We start from the raw sequence: 15186 nt of genomic DNA on the forward strand, positions 1-15186 counted from the left end.
TGATTACATACCTCTCCTGCTGCTGCTGCTGCTGGCTGTCCAGCAGCAGACTGAAGGTGGCTGCTGCTGTGCACAGGTATATAAAGGCTCAGAGCCTATTATGACACGCGCAGCCAGCGTTCCATTGCCACATTCCATCTACTGCAGGCAGGATACCTGGCTGGCTGAATGTCGCTGAGAAGCTCACAGAGACCGCCATAAGCAACAGTTTAACAGAATGCCACAGACTAATCAACCAAACTTTTTGGGTTGGGTTCTCTTTTATAGTCTGCAGGCATTAAATGAAAGAAGTCAGTGTTCCAGCAGAAGGAGACAACGTTTCAGAAAAGGCATTGTAGCAAACCAAAAAAGAAATTTTAAGCGCAGCAGAGTAACCAGCGCACATACCTGTTAGCTCAGGTGAGTTTAAAAGGCTGCTGTTGATAACAAGGGCATTTGCTAAATAGATGGTGTGTGTGCAACAATATACTGAAAGGTCAATTATATTGTGCAGCTTATCTCACCACCTGTAGTTATTTAGGTGAAAGCTCCAAAATGCTTGCCTAATATGTCTGTTTATCCAAAAGGAAGTAAAAAGGGAGAGCTAGAAAGATAGTGACGCGCCCCCTGGGCCATATTCTTTATGGGAATATCCGGAGCCGGATCAGATGGGGGTTGTAGTCTCCGAGTGGCTATGACCCGGTCCGTGCCCAGGGTGTCAAACTCAGTTGTATGTGGCAGTCCTACAGATATTAATAAGTTCTTAATGTCGACTACGCTACCCGTTGTATTGCGGTCACTATGGCCGCCGCTGCAGCAGGGTCCGCTGAGGCTGATGGTGTAGGTGCAGCTTGTGATGGTATAACCCCCAACGGGAGGGGTATAGCCTCAGAGGGGACAGGTGCAGAGGATGGGGGTTGTGGTGGTGCAGTGCAGACGGCAGTGAAGACAGAGTCGGGTTGTGCAGTTAAGGGTGTTTACTTACTGCAGATGTTGTACTGGTCACTCCAGCTTCGAGTGACCACCCGAGCCGTGCTGCGTCCACCAGGTCCTGGATCCAGCCAACCCCCAAACAAGTCCGGAGCGTGGCCCTGAGCTCTCCTTCTGTCCCGTTCTCTGGCCGTCCCCACCAGTGATCCACCTAGGTCCAGCTCCCTCGGGCCTTCTGTTGGGACACCCTTGGCCCTGGGTTCCCTGACCCTTCATGTGGTGTGCCTTCGGGGTGGATGTGGTGGGTGACCGTGGCAAACGCTGCCCACGGTCTCCGGTCTCCGGCTGGGGAATGTTTTTACCCCCACCAGCTTGGGTTCCGGTACCCTGATGCCGACTCTTCACCCGGGGATTTTAGTTGGGATCTTAGAGTCCTCTCTTCTGTTCCTCTGGGTCTCTCTCTTTTCTCCCTTGCTGCAGGCTGACTTCCTCTCTGCTTGCTGTCTGCTCCTCTGCAGCTGTCTTGCTGTCTCCAACTGACTTGTTCTCTGCATCTGACCCTGTTCTTTGTTGGTGCCCACCTTATATACACCCTCTATGTGTGAGCTCAGGTGACCAGCACCCAATGAGCTCCTATCTTTACCCAGGCTGCTCCCCCTATCTGCCCCTACACTACATGGGATGTACCACCCCCCTCCCACTCCAGCCAGGAACAGACTCGGTCGTACCTGCACATTTCTAAGTGGGAGTACCGTCGGCCTGTTCCCCGGAAATGGGATGTGTGTAGTGCATGCAGCCTACCGAGCTCAGTTCCACACTCCATCCTTACCCAGGAGTGGAATATCACACCTCTGGGTTGAGGTGCAATACCCCTGTAGCAGCCGAATCCTCAGGGTGCTACATTCCCCCCTGGTAAATCACAGCACGTCCTCGGGCTGTAAGACATAAAACAACACCAAAACATACAATTTTTTTCTTTTCATATAAACATAATAAAACATATAAAACATTATATATATATAAAACTTTTCATATAAACATTCTCGTCGTCTCTTGTTTCAGGTTCCTCCTCCGGACACTGTGCAACGTGTGTCCGGGAAAAGTGCGACAGTCTCTTAGAAAAATGGTTTTTCCTCTAAAACCGGTAGGGGGCGCTTTAGGAAGCGCAACTATATACAGGGAAGTTGGCCGCTCTCAGTCCTCGGCCAGGTAGAGGGAAGGGAATGGCTGCTCACAGTCCTCAGCCTGTGGGATTAAGGGGTTAACGGGTAAACAGTTCACTCAGCTGGTCCCAACGGGGACTATATATATGTTGCACTCAGCTGGTCCCAACGGGGACTATATATATGTTGCAACAGTCTCTTTGATACCCGGTCGGGTAACTATTTACATCACTGCTCTGCCGCACTCAACGGCGTCTTCCTCCTGCTCTTTGCTTATAGCTGGTTGTAACTTCAGACCCGTCCGGGTCCTCTTGCTCCTCCTCCTCGCACCGCAACTCCTCCTCCGTCAGGCGGTGTACGTGGAGGGCGTAAGGTCCTTTGGCACACTTGTGCCGGGTGAAGGTGACCTCGTCTCCGATGTAGAGGTCACGACCTCTGTGCCCCTCCGGCAGATGGGACTCCACGTCTCTGCGCGTGACAAAGACGTCGCCGGGGGTGTTGTTGTCTCTAATGAAGCCCCACCCATGCTGCTGGTTGAACTTTATTACAGTCCCGGTGGTACGGGGACTGTGCGCTGCACGGGGGTCCCTCCTGGTCCGGCTCTTCTGCTCGGCGCTCCTTATTTGGGCCTGTTGTTCTCGGACCCGCCTCTCTCTCCGCTCCCTTGCGAACTCCTCGAGCTGCTGTCGGCAACACTCAGCACGCTCCGCTGCAGCTGCCCGGGTTTCCTGAGTGAACCCCATTAGGTCTTCTCCGGTGGGGTCCCACTCAAACTGCGCTTCCGCTAGCGGGGGCGAGATCCTTATTACGGGCTTCGGAGCCGGAATCAGGGGTGCACACATGGCCCCAACCCTCCTCTGGTGCTCCAGTTCGTAATACTTCTGGGGCCAGATGAAAGGCTGCCCGTCCGGCCACGTGTGCTGGGCAAACAAGTCCTCTCCCAGACGCGGCACCCTTGGTTTTACGGGCGCGGGCGCGGTGGTGGTGGCGCCCGGGTTGCCCAGGCCTTGCGGCCAGGCCTGGGGCACCTGGAAGGTGAAGGGCACCGTTAATACGGCGGCGCCCTGGGCTACCTGGCCTTGCGACCAGGCCGGAGGCTCCGCGGAGGTAGGGGGCGCTGTTGGTGATGCGGCGCCCGGGGGTACTAGGCCTTGCGACCAGGCTGGTGGTATTTCCTGCTTTGTCACGCTCCGGGTCGAGGCGCGTGACGTCACAGGGGTCGCTGCGGCGGCTTCCGGTCGGGGCCTAGTCCATAGCGGTGACATGGCGGCTACGGGCACAGCAGGGGGACTTTCGGGCTCTGCGACGGGGAGCTGGGGCAGGTGGGCGGTTTCACGGCTTGGGGTATAGGCGTCCCCTTTACCTGCCTCCATGCGTTCGGCTCCCTTCTCGGCGCCGTCTCCGACCTTGGGTCCTCCCGCGCCATCCTCAGAGGCGGTCTGTCTCCTCATCTTGGCTGGCGTGCTCCGGGCCTTGGTTTGCTGGGCCATCTCTCGGCTCCATTCCGCCAATATCTCGCGCTGTACCCGGGCCATCCTCCGTGCGAGGCCCTCCAGGGCAGTCTGTGCACACTCCCGGTCTCGGGGGAGCTGTGCAAGGACCTCCACTAGGCCTAGTGGGGTCGTGGTGTCTAGCAGGCTCCTGACCAACGGGTCGGTGCTGCTCTGCTCTTCCTCCAGCAGGCTCCTGGCCAGCGGGCCGGTGCTGCTCTGCTCTCCTTCCTCGGTCTTTAGCAGACTCCTGGCCAGCGGGCCGGTGCTGTTCTGCTTTCTCTCCATATCCGGGTAAGCTTCTCCGCTACTCCTCGTTAGACTTCTTGCCTCCGGGTGCGCTCGCTCCAGACTGCTCCAGGCGGTACCCATCTTCGTTCTTTTCTTTCGTCTCCTCCCACTTCGAGGGCGGTCCCGGGGCCACTGGGTGACTGTCAGCTCCAGGGGCGGTTCTTTCACGCTGACAGACACCTCTAGCATCACAGTCTCTGTTGGTGGGGGCGGTTTCCACTTTTGGCGCCATTTTCTGTCCTGGCCCACGATGGGAGGCGGCCTCTTGCCCTCCTTTGGCACGCCCATAATGGCGTCCGCTGCTCTTCCAAGGCGGGAAATCTTCGGATTTGGCGGGAAGCGTCGCCCAGTGGCGGGAAACCCTGCAGATGGCGGGAACAAGCTGGAAATGACGGACAATCGGCGGGAAACGACCTGTGATGGGGTCCGATGGCGTGGACCCTCCGGAACCGGCGGGAGACTTCTTTCTGAGGTAAACTTGCACTTTTCTTCAGGCACGCAGTACCCGGGTGTTGCGGGCACGTAATCCTGCCGACTACGCCAAAGTTGACGCGCCCCCTGGGCCATATTCTTTATGGGAATATCCGGAGCCGGATCAGATGGGGGTTGTAGTCTCCGAGTGGCTATGACCCGGTCCGTGCCCAGGGTGTCAAACTCAGTTGTATGTGGCAGTCCTACAGATGTTAATAAGTTCTTAATGTCGACTACGCCACCCGTTGTATTGCGGTCACTATGGCCGCCGCTGCAGCAGGGTCCGCTGAGGCTGATGGTGTAGGTGCAGCTTGTGATGGTATAACCCCCAACGGGAGGGGTATAGCCTCAGAGGGGACAGGTGCAGAGGATGGGGGTTGTGGTGGTGCAGTGCAGACGGCAGTGAAGACAGAGTCGGGTTGTGCAGTTAAGGGTGTTTACTTACTGCAGATGTTGTACTGGTCACTCCAGCTTCGAGTGACCACCCGAGCCGTGCTGCGTCCACCAGGTCCTGGATCCAGCCAACCCCCAAACAAGTCCGGAGCGTGGCCCTGAGCTCTCCTTCTGTCCCGTTCTCTGGCCGTCCCCACCAGTGATCCACCTAGGTCCAGCTCCCTCGGGCCTTCTGTTGGGACACCCTTGGCCCTGGGTTCCCTGACCCTTCATGTGGTGTGCCTTCGGGGTGGATGTGGTGGGTGACCGTGGCAAACGCTGCCCACGGTCTCCGGTCTCTGGCTGGGGAATGTTTTTACCCCCACCAGCTTGGGTTCCGGTACCCTGATGCCGACTCTTCACCCGGGGATTTTAGTTGGGATCTTAGAGTCCTCTCTTCTGTTCCTCTGGGTCTCTCTCTTTTCTCCCTTGCTGCAGGCTGACTTCCTCTCTGCTTGCTGTCTGCTCCTCTGCAGCTGTCTTGCTGTCTCCAACTGACTTGTTCTCTGCATCTGACCCTGTTCTTTGTTGGTGCCCACCTTATATACACCCTCTATGTGTGAGCTCAGGTGACCAGCACCCAATGAGCTCCTATCTTTACCCAGGCTGCTCCCCCTATCTGCCCCTACACTACATGGGATGTACCACCCCCCTCCCACTCCAGCCAGGAACAGACTCGGTCGTACCTGCACATTTCTAAGTGGGAGTACCGTCGGCCTGTTCCCCGGAAATGGGATGTGTGTAGTGCATGCAGCCTACCGAGCTCAGTTCCACACTCCATCCTTACCCGGGAGTGGAATATCACACCTCTGGGTTGAGGTGCAATACCCCTGTAGCAGCCGAATCCTCAGGGTGCTACAATAGCATTGCATCACATTACATGGCAATGCAATGCACAGTTGCTGAAGTTGAACCAAAATGAGCTTGTAATCTGGCTTCTGCAACTTTGAACATGAAAAATCCAATGAGGAGAAGAAAAGCAAAGCCAAAGAGTCCATCCCAAAATCCGACAAACAAGCAAAATGAACAAAAAACATTGAATTCAATTCTTTCTGATTTTAGAAACTGCATTAAAGAAGGGGTGCACCGGTCCTGGAGATACTGCAATACCAGGTCAATGCGTGGAGTGGACAGAGCAAGCTCTTTTTCCATCTCCCTGTTCTAAAAATCCATTTAATATATGGTCCCCAGATAGGGGACGTATCAGATATTAAACTGATAAGAACAGATACTACACTTGATCTTAGCCAAAAGGCCGAGAAGCGATAACCAGAATTGGTTTCAAACTACGGAGCCACCCAAGGATCCTGAAAAGTCCATTTGTGGAGATGAGCTCCTGGACTCCCGTTAAGAAGACATGTTGTCAACCTCTAGATCCCTTACATGCCTGCACTTTTCGGCTTGCTGCTGCTGCAATCCACGCGTTTTAGATCTGCATAACTCCACCTCTTTAAACACAGCACCTTCACCCCCTGCTGTTCCCACCCGCCTCAACACCGTTGGAAGGGAGGAGAACCAATTAAGGCGGGGGGTGGGGTGGAACGAGCAGCTGTCTACCCTTAGCAGGAGGGCTCCTGATTACATACCTCTCCTGCTGCTGCTGCTGCTGCTGGCTGTCCAGCAGCAGACTGAAGGTGGCTGCTGCTGTGCACAGGTATATAAAGGCTCAGAGCCTATTATGACACGCGCAGCCAGCGTTCCATTGCCACATTCCATCTACTGCAGGCAGGATACCTGGCTGGCTGAATGTCGCTGAGAAGCTCACAGAGACCGCCATAAGCAACAGTTTAACAGAATGCCACAGACTAATCAACCAAACTTTTTGGGTTGGGTTCTCTTTTATAGTCTGCAGGCATTAAATGAAAGAAGTCAGTGTTCCAGCAGAAGGAGACAACGTTTCAGAAAAGGCATTGTAGCAAACCAAAAAAGAAATTTTAAGCGCAGCAGAGTAACCAGCGCACATACCTGTTAGCTCAGGTGAGTTTAAAAGGCTGCTGTTGATAACAAGGGCATTTGCTAAATAGATGGTGTGTGTGCAACAATATACTGAAAGGTCAATTATATTGTGCAGCTTATCTCACCACCTGTAGTTATTTAGGTGAAAGCTCCAAAATGCTTGCCTAATATGTCTGTTTATCCAAAAGGAAGTAAAAAGGGAGAGCTAGAAAGATAGCATTGCATCACATTACATGGCAATGCAATGCACAGTTGCTGAAGTTGAACCAAAATGAGCTTGTAATCTGGCTTCTGCAACTTTGAACATGAAAAATCCAATGAGGAGAAGAAAAGCAAAGCCAAAGAGTCCATCCCAAAATCCGACAAACAAGCAAAATGAACAAAAAACATTGAATTCAATTCTTTCTGATTTTAGAAACTGCATTAAAGAAGGGGTGCACCGGTCCTGGAGATACTGCAATACCAGGTCAATGCGTGGAGTGGACAGAGCAAGCTCTTTTTCCATCTCCCTGTTCTAAAAATCCATTTAATATATGGTCCCCAGATAGGGGACGTATCAGATATTAAACTGATAAGAACAGATACTACACTTGATCTTAGCCAAAAGGCCGAGAAGCGATAACCAGAATTGGTTTCAAACTACGGAGCCACCCAAGGATCCTGAAAAGTCCATTTGTGGAGATGAGCTCCTGGACTCCCGTTAAGAAGACATGTTGTCAACCTCTAGATCCCTTACATGCCTGCACTTTTCGGCTTGCTGCTGCTGCAATCCACGCGTTTTAGATCTGCATAACTCCACCTCTTTAAACACAGCACCTTCACCCCCTGCTGTTCCCACCCGCCTCAACACCGTTGGAAGGGAGGAGAACCAATTAAGGCGGGGGGTGGGGTGGAACGAGCAGCTGTCTACCCTTAGCAGGAGGGCTCCTGATTACATACCTCTCCTGCTGCTGCTGCTGGCTGTCCAGCAGCAGACTGAAGGTGGCTGCTGCTGTGCACAGGTATATAAAGGCTCAGAGCCTATTATGACACGCGCAGCCAGCGTTCCATTGCCACATTCCATCTACTGCAGGCAGGATACCTGGCTGGCTGAATGTCGCTGAGAAGCTCACAGAGACCGCCATAAGCAACAGTTTAACAGAATGCCACAGACTAATCAACCAAACTTTTTGGGTTGGGTTCTCTTTTATAGTCTGCAGGAATTAAATGAAAGAAGTCAGTGTTCCAGCAGAAGGAGACAACGTTTCAGAAAAGGCATTGTAGCAAACCAAAAAAGAAATTTTAAGCGCAGCAGAGTAACCAGCGCACATACCTGTTAGCTCAGGTGAGTTTAAAAGGCTGCTGTTGATAACAAGGGCATTTGCTAAATAGATGGTGTGTGTGCAACAATATACTGAAAGGTCAATTATATTGTGCAGCTTATCTCACCACCTGTAGTTATTTAGGTGAAAGCTCCAAAATGCTTGCCTAATATGTCTGTTTATCCAAAAGGAAGTAAAAAGGGAGAGCTAGAAAGATAGCATTGCATCACATTACATGGCAATGCAATGCACAGTTGCTGAAGTTGAACCAAAATGAGCTTGTAATCTGGCTTCTGCAACTTTGAACATGAAAAATCCAATGAGGAGAAGAAAAGCAAAGCCAAAGAGTCCATCCCAAAATCCGACAAACAAGCAAAATGAACAAAAAACATTGAATTCAATTCTTTCTGATTTTAGAAACTGCATTAAAGAAGGGGTGCACCGGTCCTGGAGATACTGCAATACCAGGTCAATGCATGGAGTGGACAGAGCAAGCTCTTTTTCCATCTCCCTGTTCTAAAAATCCATTTAATATATGGTCCCCAGATAGGGGACGTATCAGATATTAAACTGATAAGAACAGATACTACACTTGATCTTAGCCAAAAGGCCGAGAAGCGATAACCAGAATTGGTTTCAAACTACGGAGCCACCCAAGGATCCTGAAAAGTCCATTTGTGGAGATGAGCTCCTGGACTCCCGTTAAGAAGACATGTTGTCAACCTCTAGATCCCTTACATGCCTGCACTTTTCGGCTTGCTGCTGCTGCAATCCACGCGTTTTAGATCTGCATAACTCCACCTCTTTAAACACAGCACCTTCACCCCCTGCTGTTCCCACCCGCCTCAACACCGTTGGAAGGGAGGAGAACCAATTAAGGCGGGGGGTGGGGTGGAACGAGCAGCTGTCTACCCTTAGCAGGAGGGCTCCTGATTACATACCTCTCCTGCTGCTGCTGGCTGTCCAGCAGCAGACTGAAGTTGCCTGCTGCTGTGCACAGGTATATAAAGGCTCAGAGCCTATTATGACACGCGCAGCCAGCGTTCCATTGCCACATTCCATCTACTGCAGGCAGGATACCTGGCTGGCTGAATGTCGCTGAGAAGCTCACAGAGACCGCCATAAGCAACAGTTTAACAGAATGCCACAGACTAATCAACCAAACTTTTTGGGTTGGGTTCTCTTTTATAGTCTGCAGGCATTAAATGAAAGAAGTCAGTGTTCCAGCAGAAGGAGACAACGTTTCAGAAAAGGCATTGTAGCAAACCAAAAAAGAAATTTTAAGCACAGCAGAGTAACCAGCGCACATACCTGTTAGCTCAGGTGAGTTTAAAAGGCTGCTGTTGATAACAAGGGCATTTGCTAAATAGATGGTGTGTGTGCAACAATATACTGAAAGGTCAATTATATTGTGCAGCTTATCTCACCACCTGTAGTTATTTAGGTGAAAGCTCCAAAATGCTTGCCTAATATGTCTGTTTATCCAAAAGGAAGTAAAAAGGGAGAGCTAGAAAGATAGCATTGCATCACATTACATGGCAATGCAATGCACAGTTGCTGAAGTTGAACCAAAATGAGCTTGTAATCTGGCTTCTGCAACTTTGAACATGAAAAATCCAATGAGGAGAAGAAAAGCAAAGCCAAAGAGTCCATCCCAAAATCCGACAAACAAGCAAAATGAACAAAAAACATTGAATTCAATTCTTTCTGATTTTAGAAACTGCATTAAAGAAGGGGTGCACCGGTCCTGGAGATACTGCAATACCAGGTCAATGCGTGGAGTGGACAGAGCAAGCTCTTTTTCCATCTCCCTGTTCTAAAAATCCATTTAATATATGGTCCCCAGATAGGGGACGTATCAGATATTAAACTGATAAGAACAGATACTACACTTGATCTTAGCCAAAAGGCCGAGAAGCGATAACCAGAATTGGTTTCAAACTACGGAGCCACCCAAGGATCCTGAAAAGTCCATTTGTGGAGATGAGCTCCTGGACTCCCGTTAAGAAGACATGTTGTCAACCTCTAGATCCCTTACATGCCTGCACTTTTCGGCTTGCTGCTGCTGCAATCCACGCGTTTTAGATCTGCATAACTCCACCTCTTTAAACACAGCACCTTCACCCCCTGCTGTTCCCACCCGCCTCAACACCGTTGGAAGGGAGGAGAACCAATTAAGGCGGGGGGTGGGGTGGAACGAGCAGCTGTCTACCCTTAGCAGGAGGGCTCCTGATTACATACCTCTCCTGCTGCTGCTGCTGCTGGCTGTCCAGCAGCAGACTGAAGGTGGCTGCTGCTGTGCACAGGTATATAAAGGCTCAGAGCCTATTATGACACGCGCAGCCAGCGTTCCATTGCCACATTCCATCTACTGCAGGCAGGATACCTGGCTGGCTGAATGTCGCTGAGAAGCTCACAGAGACCGCCATAAGCAACAGTTTAACAGAATGCCACAGACTAATCAACCAAACTTTTTGGGTTGGGTTCTCTTTTATAGTCTGCAGGCATTAAATGAAAGAAGTCAGTGTTCCAGCAGAAGGAGACAACGTTTCAGAAAAGGCATTGTAGCAAACCAAAAAAGAAATTTTAAGCGCAGCAGAGTAACCAGCGCACATACCTGTTAGCTCAGGTGAGTTTAAAATGCTGCTGTTGATAACAAGGGCATTTGCTAAATAGATAGTGTGTGTGCAACAATATACTGAAAGGTCAATTATATTGTGCAGCTTATCTCACCACCTGTAGTTATTTAGGTGAAAGCTCCAAAATGCTTGCCTAATATGTCTGTTTATCCAAAAGGAAGTAAAAAGGGAGAGCTAGAAAGATAGCATTGCATCACATTACATGGCAATGCAATGCACAGTTGCTGAAGTTGAACCAAAATGAGCTTGTAATCTGGCTTCTGCAACTTTGAACATGAAAAATCCAATGAGGAGAAGAAAAGCAAAGCCAAAGAGTCCATCCCAAAATCCGACAAACAAGCAAAATGAACAAAAAACATTGAATTCAATTCTTTCTGATTTTAGAAACTGCATTAAAGAAGGGGTGCACCGGTCCTGGAGATACTGCAATACCAGGTCAATGCGTGGAGTGGACAGAGCAAGCTCTTTTTCCATCTCCCTGTTCTAAAAATCCATTTAATATATGGTCCCCAGATAGGGGACGTATCAGATATTAAACTGATAAGAACAGATTTTTTTTTTTTTTTTACACTCAGATTACAAAGTCTTACATCTTTAAAAGCAAAAACCAAGACTCAAATCCATCATCGTGTTTTTTTTTTTTTTTTTTTTTTATATATATATATATACATATATATTTCCTTCTTTCCTTTTTCTTAACTTTCTTTTTAACTTTTTTTTTTTCCCTGTAATTAATATTTGTATTTTTCCAGAAAAAGATTTTCAATGACAACAAAGGCTACACAGTAAGTATATTCCATTCATTTTGCTTCCACAATACATCTGCTTTTCTTATGCCCAAAACCATTTTGTCCTTCCAAAAATACATAAATAAATAACTTAGACACAACTTAATACACTGTTCAACAGACACTTCATTATGTTTAAAAATCAAAATGTTTCTCACCTTCCAAATTGCCATCTTTACACATGTTATAATCACCCACACCACCTTAAAATCTTCTTCCTTTACACCCATCCCATAGAACACCCTGTTAAAATCTAAAAAATTAACATTACTCACAGCTTTAATCAGATTGCACATTTTCCTCCAGACTTTTTGTGCAAACTCGCAATTCCAGAATACGTGCATAGGAGTCTCACTACCTCCACATCTCTGTCTTGGACATTTTTCAAAACGAACAAGACCACGTCTATGCTGAAATTCTCGTGTCGGTAAGCAATCCTTTATTATACACCATAACAAATCTTTATGTTCATTTGATAAGAACACATAGTTTACATTCAGCCAAATCCTGTCCACTATCTTTGGCATAAAGTGCTCCACTGGACTAGTGTTTAACCTTCCTTCCAAGACTTGTAATATCTTTTTATGACACCTCAGTACCTTAAGATCAAAACCTTTTAGATCATAATCTCTCAAAATCTTTTCCAGCACAACATAGTTACTTGGGGGTAAAAATCTATAAGGTCTATTCAATCTCATGTCCACCCACTTATATTTTCTTATATAGAAACCCAAATTATAAATAGAAAAGGCTTTAAGCTTCGATTCTGACCCTAATAAAATATTTATGCAGTTTGCCATATACTTTGCATATAAAAAGGCTTTGATATCAGGATAACCTTTACCACCTTTCTTTTTTGGCTTATACAATTCTTCGCGCTTAACCCTTTCCATTTTTGATCTCCATAAAAAATTAAAACATACTTTAATAATTTTTTTCATCGCATTGACAGGTGGAATAAAAATGGTTGCAACATATAAAATCATTGGGAGTAAAACCTGCTTGATAATTAAAATCTTCCCTTCCAACGTTAGCTCTCTCAGATTCCAAAAAGACACCTTTTTCCTAACCCTCTCCAACAGTGATTCCCAATTTTTTACATTTCCACACTCTTCCGAAAAATAGATGCCTAAAATCTTTGCTTCAAAGACTCTCAATAATTTACAATCGGATTCTAAGATAAAACCGCCCATCGTTAAAACACCAGATTTCTCCAAATTGATCTTAAAACCTGATGCCGCCCCAAACCATTCAACCGTTCTTAAAACCCTATTCATACTTCTTAAATCTTTTACAAAAACAGTCACATCATCCATAAAAGCCACCACTTTAACCTGCTCTCCCCAACTCCCAGGAATAAAAAAACCATTAATCACTTTGTCTTTCCTAAAAGCAGTTAAAAGAGGCTCAATCGCACAGATAAAAAGAATAGGGGATAAGGGGCATCCCTGTTTCACCCCACAATTAATCTTTACACTTCCAGATAAAAACCCATTTACAGATACTTTACTAAAACATGCTTGATACAAGGATTTAATACGTTTACTAAAATCATCCGGGCAACGCATTCTCCTTAAAACATCGAATAAAAAATCATGGGCGACTCTATCATAAGCCTTTTCAAAATCCAGAGTAATTAACGCCATCTTCTGTCTTCTATCGGAAACATCCCATATTATGTCTCTAATTAAAATCAACGAGTCACTGATCTTCCGCGTTGGAACTGCACACGTTTGGTCTATATCTATCACCGAACTCACCACTTTCTTTAATCTATTTGCCAACAGCTTCGCATAAACTTTATAATCTGTATTTAAAAGAGTAATCGGTCTCCAGTTTTTTAGCAATTCTCTATCACCTCTTTTGTATAATAAAACAATTACCCCCTCCAACCATGACTCCGGGACACGACATAAAGACTCAACTTTTAAAAACATTTCATAAAATTCATTCCCCACAATATCCCATAATATTTTATAAAACTCAATGGGTAACCCATCCGACCCTGGTGTCTTACCGTTTTGCAATGTATTAACTGTATTAAAAACTTCTTCTTTTGAAATACCCTCTGATAATAATAATTTATTTTCCTTAGTAAAACACTTATCCAACCCTCCTAAAAAATGCTCCTTCAAAGACCTATCTGTATTTTTTGCTGAAAACAGGTTATCATAAAATTCTTTCACTTTCATCTTTTTCCCCTCCAAACTCCTTTCCCCCTCTAAAACCCCCATAAAGGCCTTTTTCTCACAGATTTTTTTAAAAAAGAATTTAGTACATTTCTCGTCTTCCTCCAACACCTTCACACGAGAATTAAAGATAATTTCTTTTCCTTTTTCTCTCAGACATTTTTGAATTTTTTCCTTCGTCACCATAATTTCCTCCTCCACATTAACTCCATTATTCCTAAACTGATACAGACACTGTAGATTTGCATTAAGGTTATTGTATGACTGTCGCTTATCCGCAGCTTTCCTCTTGCCTACTTCCATAAAGAATAATTTAACTTCCTTTTTCATGTAGTCCCACCATTTAAAAGTAGAGTCAAAACATTTCTTTTCTAATTTCAGTTTCTCAAAGAAAAATTTAAAATCCTCCCTTACCTCCTTATGCTGTAACAATGATACATTCAGTTTCCAATGAGACGCCCTTTTTCCCTCATCCGCCTCTACCATCAGTGTACATTCAATTATTCTATGATCAGAAAAAGGTGCTTTATGCGTTTTAAAATTAGAACAAGTAAAATCCTTGGATATAAACAAATAATCTATTCTCGAGGAACAACCTCTTCCTTCCCAAGTAATTTCATACTCCTTCTTCTGCCCGTCCAACCACCAAGCATCTTTTAGGTTAAAAGAAGATAAAATACCCTTGAGACAAGAAACCGAACCATCTTTTACATTATTTAGTTGACAATTAAAATCTCCCCCTAAAATTACTGGAACTACACCTGGGATAAAAAGCTGCAAAATTTCAAACAAATGTAACCTTAAAACTTTTTCTGTATTGGCATAAATATTAAAACATCTATATTTCTTCCCATTCCTTTCTACATCCACTCTTAGAATCCTACCAGGGTATATTTCTTCGTAGTTGGTAATCTCCCATTCCCTGGAACATATAAAACCAACCCCATCACTTCTGAATTCATTCCCGCCTGAAAAACATAAATTACCCTTCCATATACCCCGTAAAAAATCATAATTTAACTTCTTTGACAAATTACATTCTTGAAGAAATACAAAATCAAAATTTTCATTATTAAAATAGTCATAAATCACAGTTCTTTTATATAAGTCATTGAAACCCTGAACATTCAGGGAAGCCGCCCTGATCATCTTTTAGTGACTGGCACCGGGCTATCTCCCCCGCCCTCATCGGATTGCAAAGCACTTTCATCGATACTCAGCCCTTCCGACTCTGATGTACTGGAAATGTCAAAATCCTTTTCACAAGCAAATACTTTTACTACACATGGCCCTACACCACGCTCTTTATCATCTACACTTCTTTTCAAAATTTTTGATGAATCCATCCTTTCCTGACCACAGGGTATACTCTGAGATAAAATCTCCCTAGGGGAAGGCCCTATTACAGGCAGGCTTTGACTTTTCACTACCACCACCTTTCCCCCTGCGCCTCCCTTTTTTACTTCACCCCCTTGTTCTTTTATATTACTCTCTTTGCTTGGTGGAGGGACTTTCTGCATTAATTGTCCCACACCCACCAGCACAGACTTCAATTCT

The 15186-nt window shown here is 46.5% G+C and overlaps 4 non-coding genes and 1 pseudogene across 4 annotated transcripts; all 5 read right to left on the reverse strand.

Annotated features, from left to right (window-relative positions):
* Positions 1-5832: 5832 nt before the first annotated feature.
* On the reverse strand, positions 5833-6023 carry LOC141219784 (U2 spliceosomal RNA). The gene has a single exon (XR_012288163.1). It is a non-coding gene; the product is annotated as a U2 spliceosomal RNA (small nuclear RNA).
* A 1118-nt stretch (positions 6024-7141) lies between these two features.
* On the reverse strand, positions 7142-7332 carry LOC141219785 (U2 spliceosomal RNA). Its single transcript, XR_012288164.1, has one exon. It is a non-coding gene; the product is annotated as a U2 spliceosomal RNA (small nuclear RNA).
* A 1112-nt stretch (positions 7333-8444) lies between these two features.
* Positions 8445-8635, reverse strand: LOC141220173 (U2 spliceosomal RNA). Its single transcript, XR_012288544.1, has one exon. It is a non-coding gene; the product is annotated as a U2 spliceosomal RNA (small nuclear RNA).
* Positions 8636-9744: 1109 nt separating this feature from the next.
* Positions 9745-9935, reverse strand: LOC141219786 (U2 spliceosomal RNA). The gene has a single exon (XR_012288165.1). It is a non-coding gene; the product is annotated as a U2 spliceosomal RNA (small nuclear RNA).
* Positions 9936-11050: 1115 nt separating this feature from the next.
* On the reverse strand, positions 11051-11257 carry LOC141219646 (U2 spliceosomal RNA; annotated as a pseudogene).
* Between the last annotated feature and the right edge of the window lie 3929 nt (positions 11258-15186).

The sequence above is a fragment of the Phyllobates terribilis genome, unplaced genomic scaffold (assembly GCF_046119375.1).
Source record: "Phyllobates terribilis strain yellow unplaced genomic scaffold, ASM4611937v1 Scaffold_277__1_contigs__length_2500907, whole genome shotgun sequence".
NCBI classification, from domain to species: domain Eukaryota; kingdom Metazoa; phylum Chordata; class Amphibia; order Anura; family Dendrobatidae; genus Phyllobates; species Phyllobates terribilis.